This window comes from Haliaeetus leucocephalus, unplaced genomic scaffold (assembly GCF_000737465.1).
Source record: "Haliaeetus leucocephalus isolate CR32 unplaced genomic scaffold, Haliaeetus_leucocephalus-4.0 Scaffold556, whole genome shotgun sequence".
Lineage (NCBI taxonomy): Eukaryota > Metazoa > Chordata > Aves > Accipitriformes > Accipitridae > Haliaeetus > Haliaeetus leucocephalus.
Window position 1 is genome coordinate 7,100,061 of NW_010972992.1, and position 13,816 is coordinate 7,113,876.

General features: G+C 40.7%; 1 protein-coding gene across 2 annotated transcripts in view; it reads right to left on the reverse strand.

Moving 5' to 3' along the window:
* Window positions 1-6,379, reverse strand: part of NADK (NAD kinase) — a 34,775-nt gene extending 28,396 nt beyond the window's left edge. The window contains exons 1-2 of one of the 2 annotated variants that reach the window (XM_010577443.1): window positions 6,310-6,379; window positions 3,449-3,574 (exon numbers count right to left, since the gene is read on the reverse strand). The gene's annotated coding sequence lies outside the window, so the exon portion shown is untranslated. The remainder of the gene's footprint in view (window positions 1-3,448; window positions 3,575-6,309) is intronic. The other variant, XM_010577440.1, reaches the window with a different exon arrangement.
* Window positions 6,380-13,816: the final 7,437 nt, after the last annotated feature.

The following is a 13,816-nucleotide window of genomic DNA, read 5'->3' on the forward strand; positions in this document are numbered from 1 at the left end:
CGTTGCGCATGCGCGGCCGCAGGGCGGGGGGGGTGCTGCATTCTGCTTTTCAGTCCCTTGTTGCTTTCAATTCGAATTAGACTCCAGCCCTCCTCAGACTAAGCGAACTGCAGGCTTCTCCAAGACCTGCTGTGGTTTTGGTCTTTTCTTAACACTGCGACTTCGGCAGTCATCGCCCAGGCGGCCCATGGCAAGCGCAGGACGAGACACTGAAATTACGGCACGTTTTAGAAGGTGCCGGGTGTGTAACATAGGTAATCTTACCCGTAACGTTTCATTTAAGGACAGGCGTGATATAGAGAACGAACTGCTTATTGCTTAATAATTATCTTTCTGTAACTTTACATACCAAGGACTGGTGTTTGTCAAGGATTAAGCCTGTCAGAGACTGGTAGTTGGGAGCGATGAGCAAGAGGGAGCCATGAGCAATCGCAAAACTTAATTGTTTGATGAATTTACGATCTTGTTGAGAAGGCACAAGCAGAGGACTTGCTTGAAGAGATAGGGCCAGAAAAGATAAGAACTCCTGCCTTTATTCTCGTCCTTGTAGATAATTTAGCTTAACCTAGCCATATGGTTTTACATCACTAATGAAAACTTAGATAATAAGAGCACTAACAAGCATTGATGTATCAAAACATGTAAAGGACCATACTGCACAAAATCACCTGAGGAGGGTCAAGTAGCAGACAAGTGAGGAAGACTACAGAAGACCAGAGGACTCCTGAAGACCACCAGAGACCTTCAATGCGCCTGCGTAAAGGACATTTGCATATGCTAATAGTTTCCCAGAAAACTAATTCATATGTATAACATTTCTTAGAAATCTAGTGAATATGTATGTAGAACATGTACTTAAGCTGCACAATTAGGCCCAACGGTGTGCACGATAGGTGGAGCGATCCCCTGTGCACCCAGCGCTGCCAATAAAGAATACCTACTTAATAGTTAATCAGGCTATTGAATTAGTTTCTTTGAATCAGGCACAGGTTTGTATATTGAATGGCCTTCGTCAGCCTTCTGCCCTTTAGTTCACGCCACACCTTTTAATCCCTTTGCTATGGCTGTAGTTGTTTGCACACACTTCACTCACACTCGCCTACCCTGCAATAACTGCCACAAGCTTTCACCTTAATCTTTCCTTAGATCATCAGTTAAATACTCTTTCTAACATAAAATTCTGGCTTGAGAACGCACGCCACCTTAATCTATCAGAATTGCTCTTAATCTCGACTACCAACATAAGCCCCTGAAATGCAGGAAACCATTCTCCAGCCTGTCCTTGATCTGAAACCAAATTTTGAGCAAGGGTGAAACAAAACAAAAAGGCATTTGGTTTCCGTGTGCACGCTATCTTGAAATCATCAGGAGCTTTGTCACAAACTTCAACAGAGGTACAATCAGGCCCCTGTATAGATGCCAACAAGAAAACAATCTTTCACAGTTACCAAAACCAATCGGTTTTCTAATTTCTAAATCGCATTTTCAACCAATACTACTTTAAAGAGATCATAGACTCATACATGTAGCTCACGGGATTGTATATCAGGATAAATCCACAAAGTGAGAAGTTACACCCTTTGAGAATGTGGCAATTTGGGGTTTTTTTTCTTCTTCCTTCATGCAGAAATCTATGTTTTCAGGAAACTGGGGAGCTACAAAGAAGTGACAGTCAACAAATGACAAGACGAACTTGAAAAAGAGGAAGCAGTTGCTACATATGGGGAAATCCCATAGGCAATGTTACACCACTTTCTAAAAAGTGCAGTATTTTGAGTCCCATTCTCTCTTTAATCCTCCATCCAGACAATGTTAAGAGCCAGTCTGCAAGGAATTAAGTAAATGATACACAGTTGTATGAAGTTAATGATATCTTGGAGACTCTAACGTCTTTCAGGTGCTGAAAGAGATATTCAAAGTATAAAGGGACAACATGACACTAGGAAGGAATATAGCACTAAGTTTTACAGAGTCAAAACATTCATCTTAAAAGCTGCAATAAAACAACATGTCCCAGCAGAGAGGAGCCATGCTTGGACACAGTGCCTTTGTTAACCGTGCCTGTCCATACCCAATTACTGACTACAAAAGCTAACCAAGGAGTAAATTTTCATTTGAGTTGGCTCTTGGGATGGATTTTTCCAAATTTATTAAGATGAAAGTGATAAATCACCACTAGAACCATTTTCCACAAGAATATATATTGGCTGTTAAAAAAGACATTTCGAAGTGGCAGGGGTTTTCCCCCATGCACAGTAACCTCATGCAGTTTCTCAACATTTTGCATGAGGCATGAAGTCTGCAACATGATGAACACTTATCCTCATTAATTGATGGAGATAAGACTGCTAATCAGCTGAGCCTATCCTATTTATAAAAGAGCTACAGTTATAACAGCAGCTCTGAGCTGCCCAGGTTCAGCAGCGACCTTGGAAGCTCTGCTTGCTGGTCTGGGTGAATAACAGACTGGTAACACCTCTTCGCTCACCTACAGACTGAAGTGCCGTGAGAAATAGAAGAGTCTTATGTCACTTTTGAGCCTGTCCTCCCTAACACCAGTTACACAATCAGAACAGTGCAGCTCGGCACTCTAACCCAGGTTGTGCTTCCTTTCTCCAGGAAAGACACTGGGGAAAAATAAAGAGAAACACTGGCAGTAACACTGAGAAATAAGCATAAAAACATACTGGTTTTGTTCTACTAAGGCTCTCAGTTCTGTGAAATATAATTTGACTGGCTTTAGATAAACAAAAAAGATAAGTGAACAATAATGCTATTGCTTGTTTGACTAATTGCACAGAAGACTGGTGCCTGATACAGAGAGGCTCTCTGTTCAGTCTCCATCTGCAACCCAAACCTACCTTCAGCAGGAGGTATTTCCACTGAACAGGAAACAATTAACAAGTTGTCTCTATTAACACCTAACAGGGTTGAAGAACATAGTTCTTACCTCTCAAACTTAATTTCAAATAGTCTCTGATGACTCAGAATTCCTGAGTCTTGAGAAATAAAAATGTATCACTAAATTTAAATCCCGATGAAAATGGTGGCACGTGAGTGCGACAGGTAAGCTAGTTATCAACGGTCACAGACTACAAAGCCACTGACATAAAGACAGAGAAATGTATGCCACAGCATTGCATTCATTATTCAGGCTCGTTACAAACACCTCCAATTGTTACGTAAATGTCATTATCCCAATTTTAAAGACTGAACTAGATTAAATGACTTGCACAAGGGTTAAGAAATCTGTGGCACAGCTGAGATAAGCAATCAGGAATGTTGGCATGTAGCCCCACACTCCATCCACTTGACAATACAGATCGTCTTTGTTAATGTCAGGATAGGATTGAGAGCTGTTGGCAGCCAGCAAAGAAAACTTAGGTAATAGGGAGCGGAGAGATCTAACATGGGTAGAGTAGTACCAAAATAGGCACCCAGGACTTACCTCCTATCTCGCAGCAGGATATAGAGAAGAGACAGATCGATGGAGAATGGCTTGGGATACAGCTTGGGGTGTTTTGGAAGGTGTTCCTGTCTCTCCCTGCACAACTAATGGAGTCTGTTTTTCTGCCTTCAAAACAGATAAAAACAATTACTTCCCTCTTTATCAATCTTGTCAGGACTGTAATCTCACTGATACAGGAAACGCCTCTTTGCATGCGCCTGAGAAGCATGCAGTCCATATTTTATGGATTTCCAGTTGCTACCCTAATACAAATAAGAATTAAAAACTAGGTCTACTTATTACACCATTTTACCATTCACAGGAAACCTGGTGATTCCATTTGAGGAAAGACCGTGATTCACATTAGACTTTGATTCTTTTTAGGGAAGCAGCTTGGTTAATTGGAAAATTTAAAAGCTTCTAGTGGATTCAGTCTTCCCAGAGAAGACAGAATGAGGTGTTTGATAAGCAGGCACAATGCTGCAGCACTGAATTTCAAGCCAAGTCACTAGCTAGAGGAATTATTTCTGTTTTATCAGGGATCCCTCTAAAGTCAAATACCCCTTAAACCTTTACTAGGCTAAACTTTCCTATTGACAAAGCCAACATTGCCCACAATTCCAAGTGGAGACACTAAAGGGAACTCTAGGGAAAAACTTCTCTTGGTTTTCTATCAAATACCTTCGCCCTGGCTGTTTGGGGAGGGTCTGTGCAATTGCAGTTGCCACCTGTCCTCAAGCCACCAGTGCTTCCAACATTTACGATAGGAATGTAGAAGAGATGCCAGAACCTGGCCTTATGGAATTCTAGCTCTCTCATTATTTCAAGGAAAGTGGCTTATTTGTACCACCTAGGCTATCATCAGAACACACCCCATCACCTTAACAAACAGCTAAAAGATACTGAAATTGCAACTTCAGCTACTAGTTGGCTCTTGATAGCAAGGGAATCTGGTTGTTCTGGGTCCTTTACTTGCCAGAAGCCATGCAAGTCAAACAAGTAAGATAAACACCTTATTGTTATAATGGAGGAAGTTGGGTCACAAGCTTTCATAACTGCCCAAACTTTGAAAACAGTCTGATGAGCGGCAGCAAAGAAACAAGTAAGATGGTTCCTTTACATTCGATTCCTCTTTGTTATCATGTGTTATCAGTCACACTGACATCTGGAGACCGTTCTGCAGCTATGGAATGATTTTAAATAGCAAGAGGCACAAGTTCCAACAGGTGACACGAAAAGTAAAATGGGCAAACCCTGTTCTTGTCACCAGCAAGGGTTAGCAAGCAAAAGAATTATCACTGATGCTTTTCTTGCTCAGGTGCTGTACAGGTATGAAATACTATGTTCTTATTCCAAAGAGAACGTAGATGGAAGACTCATTCTTATGTCTAGGTTATCACAACAAAAATCTTACCACATACTAGCTGACTGCAGTAAGTACCGAGTAGTCATATGATGCACTGCAAACATGCACATTCATTACTGCAATGCAGCTGATGCTTGTTAATTCATTATGAGTTAACACTTTAACTTCTGCTCTGAAAGTCAGTAGGCAGCCAATCTGCAGCTTGGTCATTAACAAAAATTTCCTTGCAGCCCTAAGACACTACAGTTCGAAGTCTAAGAGCTTTGTTGTCCACAATCAGCAAAGTTATTGATATCGTCTTACTATATGGCTCTAAAGTCCTTGGAAGTAAGTGCTCCTTTGCAGTGGTTAGCTTATCAGAAAGAGTGTACTGTTGTATTAAACACTGTTAAAAAAAAACAACACAAAAACACAAAACAAAAATGCCAATCCCCAGATTAAAAAAGTTATTCTTCCTCATTTTTTTTTTCTTGTAATTGAGGGTCTTTGTTCCTTTGACCTTTAGGTTTGTGCTGTCCTATGAGTTATCTAATAGCAAAAGAAAGAATTCTAACCAGTTACTTGGTATTACCATGACACCCTTTTATTTTTGTTGATGATAAACCTAAAATCTTGACGGAAGAACTTAAAAAAATAAGTGTCTATATCCTGATTGCTGATGAGGGTCATATGGAGCTTTTCACCAAGAGGTGAGCCAAACTAAGGCCAATCCCAACACAACATGGACTTGAAAAGACAGAATTAATCCTCGGAAAAATCTATGCAAAGGGAAAACTTAAATATAATTCTGAAAACAGAAATGTATAAAAACAGTTGATGTGATCTGTACAACACAAATGCAGAGGAAACCAGTCTGGAATCCAAAAGCTTTAATGTAAGATAGAATTAATTCTGAATATAAGCCCTACATCACACCCTTCTAACTGTCAAAAACAGAAATGAAAAGAGACTAGTCTCTGCCAACTACTGGTTCATTTGCATTAGAATTCTCTATACCCCAGCATTATTAACATTCTTCTTTTCATGTATTCAACTCCCTTGTATTTTGCAGATGCTCAGATCACAGATGCATTTGAAAACCTCTCCATGCAAAACCTTTGTTCTAGTTCTCAGGAAGCCACAGAAAGGTGATGAAGATATCCTTTTCCTTTGCACAAGAGGAAATATACCTACCAAACACCCCATGTTAAAAGAACAGCCTGCTCTATAGTTAGATGATCCTTTTCTCCATATAAAAGGGCAAGGTAATTCTTCAGATAAAAGAATGACACACTCAAGAGACCTGCACCTGCATTTACAATAGATTGGGTAAAACTACTTGTCCTACTACTTCAGACAGAAGGCTGAGAGTGACTGTGGGCCCTAGTAAAACCTATCCTTTCCCTAAGACATTTGCACTAGAAAAAGTATCAGAAAGAAGCACTGGTCTGGTCTCATAGGACTCACTGATTCTCATCATTACCATCTAGCTACACTTAGGCACCAATTTACCTACCTTCTTCATTCCCAGCTGATTTTCCTAATTCAGTGGTCAGGCAGCTGTTTTAAAAAAACAGAACAGAAAACCACAATATCACACAAAATAATATCCATGCCTATTGCCATCTTTCACCAGAAATATGGCTCTGCCTCACTGCCCCAGATAACTGTCTCTTCCTTAAAGACTGTGTTTCCTTTTTAAAACTAACAGATACATTTTTGTTTCCTGTGTTGGCTGTTTTCTTCCTCTGCTGCTGGAGAACAAACTTTCCAGCATTTCCAGTTCTGGCAGTGTTCCCCACTAACCTTCAAATATTTCCAGCAAGCATGGCTGATCCTGAATCATGCTTTCACTTCCTGTTTTGCCTCCAAGTATTCACCTGTTGTGAGACAACAGGTTAGTTATTCAGAAAACATTTCAGTAACCAGGTCAGCAACATAATGTTCATATTGTTGAACAACTCCCAGTCATAGGAAAATAAGACTTAGTGATATCTCAAGAGGCCATATATTCCTCTGCCTCAAGGCAGGATCAATTTTATCCGTGTCATGTCTAGCAGACATCTACCAAAACTGTTCTTAAGGTTTGCTAAGGGTAGAAACACTACAGCAACCTAAGGCTATATATTTAGTGTGACTCGTAACTATTACATTACTAAGCTTTTTCTAGTGCAACACTTCCTTGATACATTCTGAACTCCCATTACTTTTGGCTCTATTCATCAGGGACATGGGGAAAAAAAACCCAAACCAATAACATTCCCTTAATCTCAGCAGCCCTTGTTTCTTCTCAGTCTTCTTTTCTTTAAATTGAAATGCCTCTACTGTTTAAACAGTCCTTACGTAGCATGATATCTACATCTCTGATATTTTCATTGCTGTCTTCTGGACATTTTCCAGTTTATCCTGTTTTCTTGCAGAACAGCACGTCAATCTGCAACAGTTACAATGTCTGAGGAACTACTACTGCATCACAAAATAAAGTTACTTCACAAGGCTTGCAGGGATAGTTCCATTTGTACAACCTAGTATGACGTTAGCCTTTTCTGCAGTGGCATGACATTGTTGACTCATATTTAGCTGGGGATCTGTTTTAATTCTGTGATCCTTGTCTGAGGCACTGCTGCTTATATTTGTCTTCCCCTGTTTGTATTTTTGCATTTTATTATTTCTTTTAAGTGAGGCAGTATTTCTTCCTACAAATTGTCATCTATTTTTTCTGGACTATTTCTCTGACCTAATCACTACAGATTTCAGTGTTCTCCAACATATTTATAGTCCCATTCAATCTCATATTATCTACTGAAAGCAGAGTAAACAGTAAAGGTTTTCCTCACATCTTTTGCAAGTTTAGTTTTACAGCAACTGATTTTTTAAAACATTGATTTGCTAAAAGACTTAAAACGTGAAAGTATTTGAAATACATGAGAAATTCCAAAGTCAATAGTTCCCTTTTCAAACACTTGAAGCAACAGTTTTTAGCCAGTTTGACTTGTCATATAGAACTTTCTTGGGTAAAAAAATTGTGTCAGTCACAATGACCACAGCAGAATGTGTACACTTTGGCAGAGTAAATGCAATACTATCAGCCTATGAATATGGCTGTAACTGCTTCCCCTTACACTGAGCTTGTGCGTGTAAATGAATGCAGAACACTATAATCATATATGCAACACTACACGCACTTGCTTGGTACCAATTCTCATCCTTTACTTGTCCTGGAGCTTCCCTGTGGCTTCTAGTATTAGAATTCCTACAGTCTGCAGTCACCTCTCGGAGCTCGTCAGATATTTCACAGGCTCAAGCAACGGTAATATACTGTTCTTTGTGATGTGGGACTCTGTCACTTCAGGACAGAAGAAGCAGGTGTCTCTCTGCCCCCAGGGCAGGGGTACCCAAACAAGTCTGTGACACAGGTAGTGGCAGAAGGTGCAATTGCTGCTGCTCCTACCGCACCACTACACCCTGCTCCAACACCTGCACAGAGGTGGGCAGGGAGCACCAAATCTTAGAAACGGGGACATAGATGCTGTAAAAATTACAGCAGTGCCCTCTAGCGTTTATAAGATGGTGCAAAATTCTTAACTTTTAAATTAAGCTCAAAAGGTTCACGGGTTCAAGAACAAAAGCTGAACTTTTAAACTAAGCTCAGTAACACTACTTACACAATCTCTGTGACAGCAGACTGGCCATCAGCCAAACGCAACTCATTTTTGTGTCTTTCCCAGACAGTTCCCTGCAAGTAATTTTTAGGTCACCCCAGTTTGGAACACACAAAAGGTCGGCTTTGCTATTCCTTTACACATTGACTGTGAAGATTGAGAGTACAAAAGAAATAGTATCTCCCCATCATACTTCATGTCTATAAATGAACGTAGAAGACTCAGGAAAACAGCATGTTTCGCCATGGCATCTAAGAGAGACAGAAGGATGCAGTAAGAGTTTGTATTGTAGGTTTTACAGAAGACTATTGTCTGTAACAGTATTCCCTAACAATAGCAGTTGTATATCCCCAAACCACTATGAAATACAAGAGTCCCTGGAAACACGCAGTGAGGCATATTTCCTGGTATAAATCATGTATTGGAAAAATTATGCTGGCCTGAGTGTTTGCTTGCCGTCTTTCATCAAAGTGGTATCTTACCACGCACTTTAACCTACTGCACACACCACAAAGTCACTAGCAACCAGTAAATTACTAGTAGATTTTGTATAATTGCTGACACTCCTATTTAGGAGTAAAAATCTGTCCCACGATTTAAGAATTTTTTCATAGGGTTATGTTATGTATTTTATTCCTCTACTCAGAATATAATCACATGACTCATTGAAGCAATGTAATAAAAAAATACAGATGATCTTTGACAACATGAAGACCCTTAACATCATACTAAACTTAAATGCAAGTCTGTTCACCTTTTTGTGTGTTACTAGTTTGTCATGTTTGCAATGTTTTTGTGGGATCCTCTTGGAAGCTGTCAGGCTGTCTGATCCTTAGAATTGGTGGGAAAAGCCTGTTGTGGAAAGAGGGTCCACCTCTCTCCCAGGAGGTACGCGTCTACATAAATCAGAACCTAGCAGGAAAAATAAGAGGAAAAAAGCTGACAAGGGCAGGGGGTCAAGGTTAGAATGATAAGAAAGAGCAATGCAGGAGGTTCAGACAATATTAGTGAGTCCATGAAAGGCTTATGAAATTAACAGCTGGTCTCTAGAGAAGCTTTTCCCTACTGGATGAGTAGACCAGAGAACGGAAGAAGCCCCAGGTTTCAGAGAACTTCACCATGCTGACCTTTCTTCTCTCAGATTGACAGGTCTGAAGGGCAGGTTTTGAGGGGAACACATCATACCCCCTTTGGAAAAACATTCTTATAACATGTAAAGTGGAGCAGGAGAAACAAGTTAGGCTTTCTCCAGGGACGAACCACAGTTAACAGGCACAAAAAAATCCCCACATACCTTACACGGCATGCCCCTTAATGCTGTATTAGATGCATTTCCAAGGTGTTGACCACAAGGGGGCTACGGCATTGTGCTGGTTTTGGCTGGGATAGAATTAATTTTCTTCATAGTAGCTAGTGTGGGGCTGTGTTTTGGATTTGTGTGGAAAACAGCGTTGATAACACAGGGATGTTTTAGTTATTGCTGAGCCGTGCTTACACACAGTCAAGGCCTTTTCTGCTCCTCACACCACCCCACCAGTGAGTAGGCTGGGGGAGCACGAGGAGTTTGGAGGGGACACAGCCGGGACAGCTGACCCCAGCTGACCCAAGGGATATTCCAGACCATATGACATCATGCTCAGCATATAAAGCTGAGGGAAGAAGGAGGAAGGGGGGGACGTTCGGACTTATGGTATTTGTCTTCCCAAGTAACCGCTAGGCATGATGGAGCCCTGCTTTCCTGGAGATGGCTGAACACCTGCCTGCTGATGGGAAATAGTGAATGAATTCCTTGTTTTGCTTTGCTTGCATGCTCGGCTTTAGCTCTACCTATTAAACTGTCTTTATCTCAACCCACAAGTTTTCTCACTTTTACCCTTCTGATTCTCTCCCCTATCCCACCAAGGGGGAGTAAGCAAGCAGCTGCGTAGTGCTTGGTTGCTGGCTGGGGTTAAACCACAACAAGCATATAAAACATTTCCTACTCCTGAGCTTACCTCATTGTGAAGATTTATCTTCACACATCATTAAAAGATACTACGAGTGTTCTCACAGGGTTAATGCAACAAGGAAGACGTTGTTGTGGTGTTTAGGATCATCCAGAGCTGGTACACCCCACCTACAGCAGCACAGCCAGCCATAATAAGGGAATGGCATTTGCCATTCCTGTCTTTTGGTACCTCATTTGCCCTTGGGCCTCACCTTGACATTGAGGAAGACCTTCACTGTTGCAAAGTATTATGGATCACTCTGGGACAAGTTCCCAGGCTAAACTGGGCATCAACACCAGGTGGCAGCAGAAGCTGCAGCCCGGTACATTCAAGCCAGCAGACACATTAAATTAAATGCAAAGTCAAATTTTGTTCCATCGTACAGCACCCCAGGTACAGCGGACTTAGCGTGCTTTTCATGCTCATCATGGAAAGACGTCTTGCAAAAGATCATATGGAGGCAAATACATCAGTTATAGCAATTTGCAAGATCATGCCCCACTATGGTCTGTGTGGGCATAGAAGTATGCCAGAATATGGGTCTATATAGGAATACCTTACCTCACCAAGTGGCTTGCAGAATTGAGACCCTCATGTTACTCATATCCAAACTGCTATTTTCTCCACATTTTAAACACATTCTCCTAACACCGTCAATTACATATCAAATCACAAGAGCATAATCTTTTTTGTAGATAAGAGTTTAAGTTTAACTCTATTTTTATACATGTCCATAAAATTGAGAAATACCCTCCACTAACCTTCACCTATGGCAAGACAGCTTGTATAAACGCTCCCTACTTTGGCAATTACATTAGCAGTGTGAAGCTGCAGGGGGATCAAGTTTTAATTGTACCGGGTTCTGCCTACCAAGTAATAGGAATCAAAATTCATAGTGAAAAAGCTTCTGATGAACTTTAGGGTCTTGTTCCCTTACATCTCTTGTATTTTATGAACGGAAACAAATATATCAGGAAATTCATGCACATTCTGTTAAACACTGCACTGAAACCAAAATTTCAAATTTCAACATAAGTGACCACAAATCTAACTCATTAGATACAATTAACATGATAGTTAATTATACAAGTATGACTACAAGGTCAGAAGTCAGACCCAAATGTCATTCAAGCCTAGGAAAAGCAATATTTGATGTTTACATATGGCATAATCTTCAACTCCCAGCAGCTGAAGAGTCTGTACCTGACCATTCATGCAAGCAAAGCTCCTAAATAATGCATGGCACTACAATGAATTAGGTCTTTAATGCACATGCTCTCCGTCAGGATCACAAGTCTTTTGATTTCAGTCAGTGATAGTGCAGGTAGCCATTCAGAAAAGGGTCGCCTGCAGACTGTTTCACCAATGGATCCTAAATAGCACTGGACTAATAATGAAAGTTGCTGGCTTTGTTACACGGAAAAGAGCAGGGAGAGGAGGGGAAGGAAAGATCCAAGTAACTTTCAGATGTGATGCAGCTTCCCAGTTATATATAACTTTTCAAAGAGCCCAGACAATTATTTTATGGTCTGGTCTTCCTCCACAGAGCTGAATTTCCATACTGCAAAGCATTAAAGCTTCTCAAACAATACCAAAGAAAAACAGGGCTATCATCTGAGGAGGAGGAACAGGCTCATAAATCCCCTTGATATAATTGCAGAGGATGTCCTGCGAAGAACTCAGCCAAACACAACTCCTAAGATTATCTCTCTCTATTAGAATAAACTGTAAAATTAACAATATTTGTGCTTTATCTGGCTTGCACCCAAATGTATTACAGTTGACATTTCCTCCAACAATATGAGAATGTCATGCTAATCTCACCCTGATCCTGTTGCCATCATCTTTTGCTACTCACTAGAGTGATTCTGCATGGTGGAAAATGATGGCAACTGCCAAGATTCATCAGCCTGAGCAAGCGGATGTCAGACAGGAAGACCAAACGCAAAGGAATACTCCTCTCGCTGAGCACAGAACTGCAGGTCAGGGAGCCAGTCTGTATTCCAACTCGGCCATTACATGACAAGTGTAAATCACAAGCATCTCCATGCCACAGGCACCCTGCATACAAAATGGAGGAAACTCCTTCCTCTCAGGAGTGTGATGAAATCTGCTGGGAGGTTTTTGCCTTTTTAGCTGGAGAGACATATGCAAGCATTGCATTATCAAGTTGACAAAGTAGTTCAAAAGGGTACGTGCAGGTTCAGCAATGGATTTCTGTCTTGATTTCTTAAAAAAAAAACAACCAACAAACATTGAAAGTGGTTCCAATAAAGAGGCTTCTTTGCAAACATCACGCTACTGCAATATAGCTGCAAGAGAAAGCTGAACTGCCTGCTATTGCTAGCACTACTGCTTGCCATTCAAAATGTAAACAGTAAAGCATTAGAAATAGTATATTAATAAGTTAAACTATTCAGAACCAACAACAAAACTGAGGACAGTTTTGAAGTTCTTAGCAGTGTACTGCTAACCTTAACTGCACATTTTCCATTCAGTGTGCACCACAAATTTTAATTGATGATGCTGGTTGAAGTGCAAAGAACTGACAGAATAATTTGGAACCTAAGGGTGAGGAGGATACAGCTGCCGCACTGTAAAACAGGCCCAAGAGTTTTAATTTATGTTTTTAGTGGAAAACGAGAAGCTAGCCCTGTTAATTTAAGCTCTACAGCTTGGTGAGGAACTTTCAACTTTTACCAGGATCAGAGCTGAGGTCAGAAGACTGCCTGGCTCCCATCTGGTATTTCTGGTTAAGTTACTCTGTGTATAGAACTGTGACAAGCTTCAAAGAACAGGAATGATCCTTTTGCTTATGAAAGTTTAACCTTCAATTCTGATAAGCTGTTCCTTGAAGTCTATCTGTAATTGCTCCATTTCCTGTCACCATGTCTGATGCTATCATTTGATTGAAATAAGCCATGGAAGGAGGAAGATAGAACTGCTCAACAGAATCATTTTTTAATTCCAACATCACTTTTTAGAACTTGGCCACTGACACCAGCGTGGCCAATGTACCTCACTCATTTTCCTCCACACTGAATGTTCTTAGCTCTTTGGCCTTCCTTTATAATTCAGTAATACCTCATACCCTGGGCAATTCTTTCACATTACTCAACAGCATGAACCCGGGACAAGTTTTGACAAGCTTTTCAGAATGCGGTGGGTTAAACACACACCTGATGCAAGTAGCAGATGAAATAGAGAATTGTTCAATTAAGTGATGCAGTCATCCTTGGAAAAGCTCCCAGATCTCTCATTAGTGCAAACTGGTGTCCATCACTCCCAACACTGTCACTCCTTGAATACTTATTGTTCATTCAAGAGCTCAGGTCCCCACTAGGCATAGAACAGCAGCTGTTTAAACAGTTAA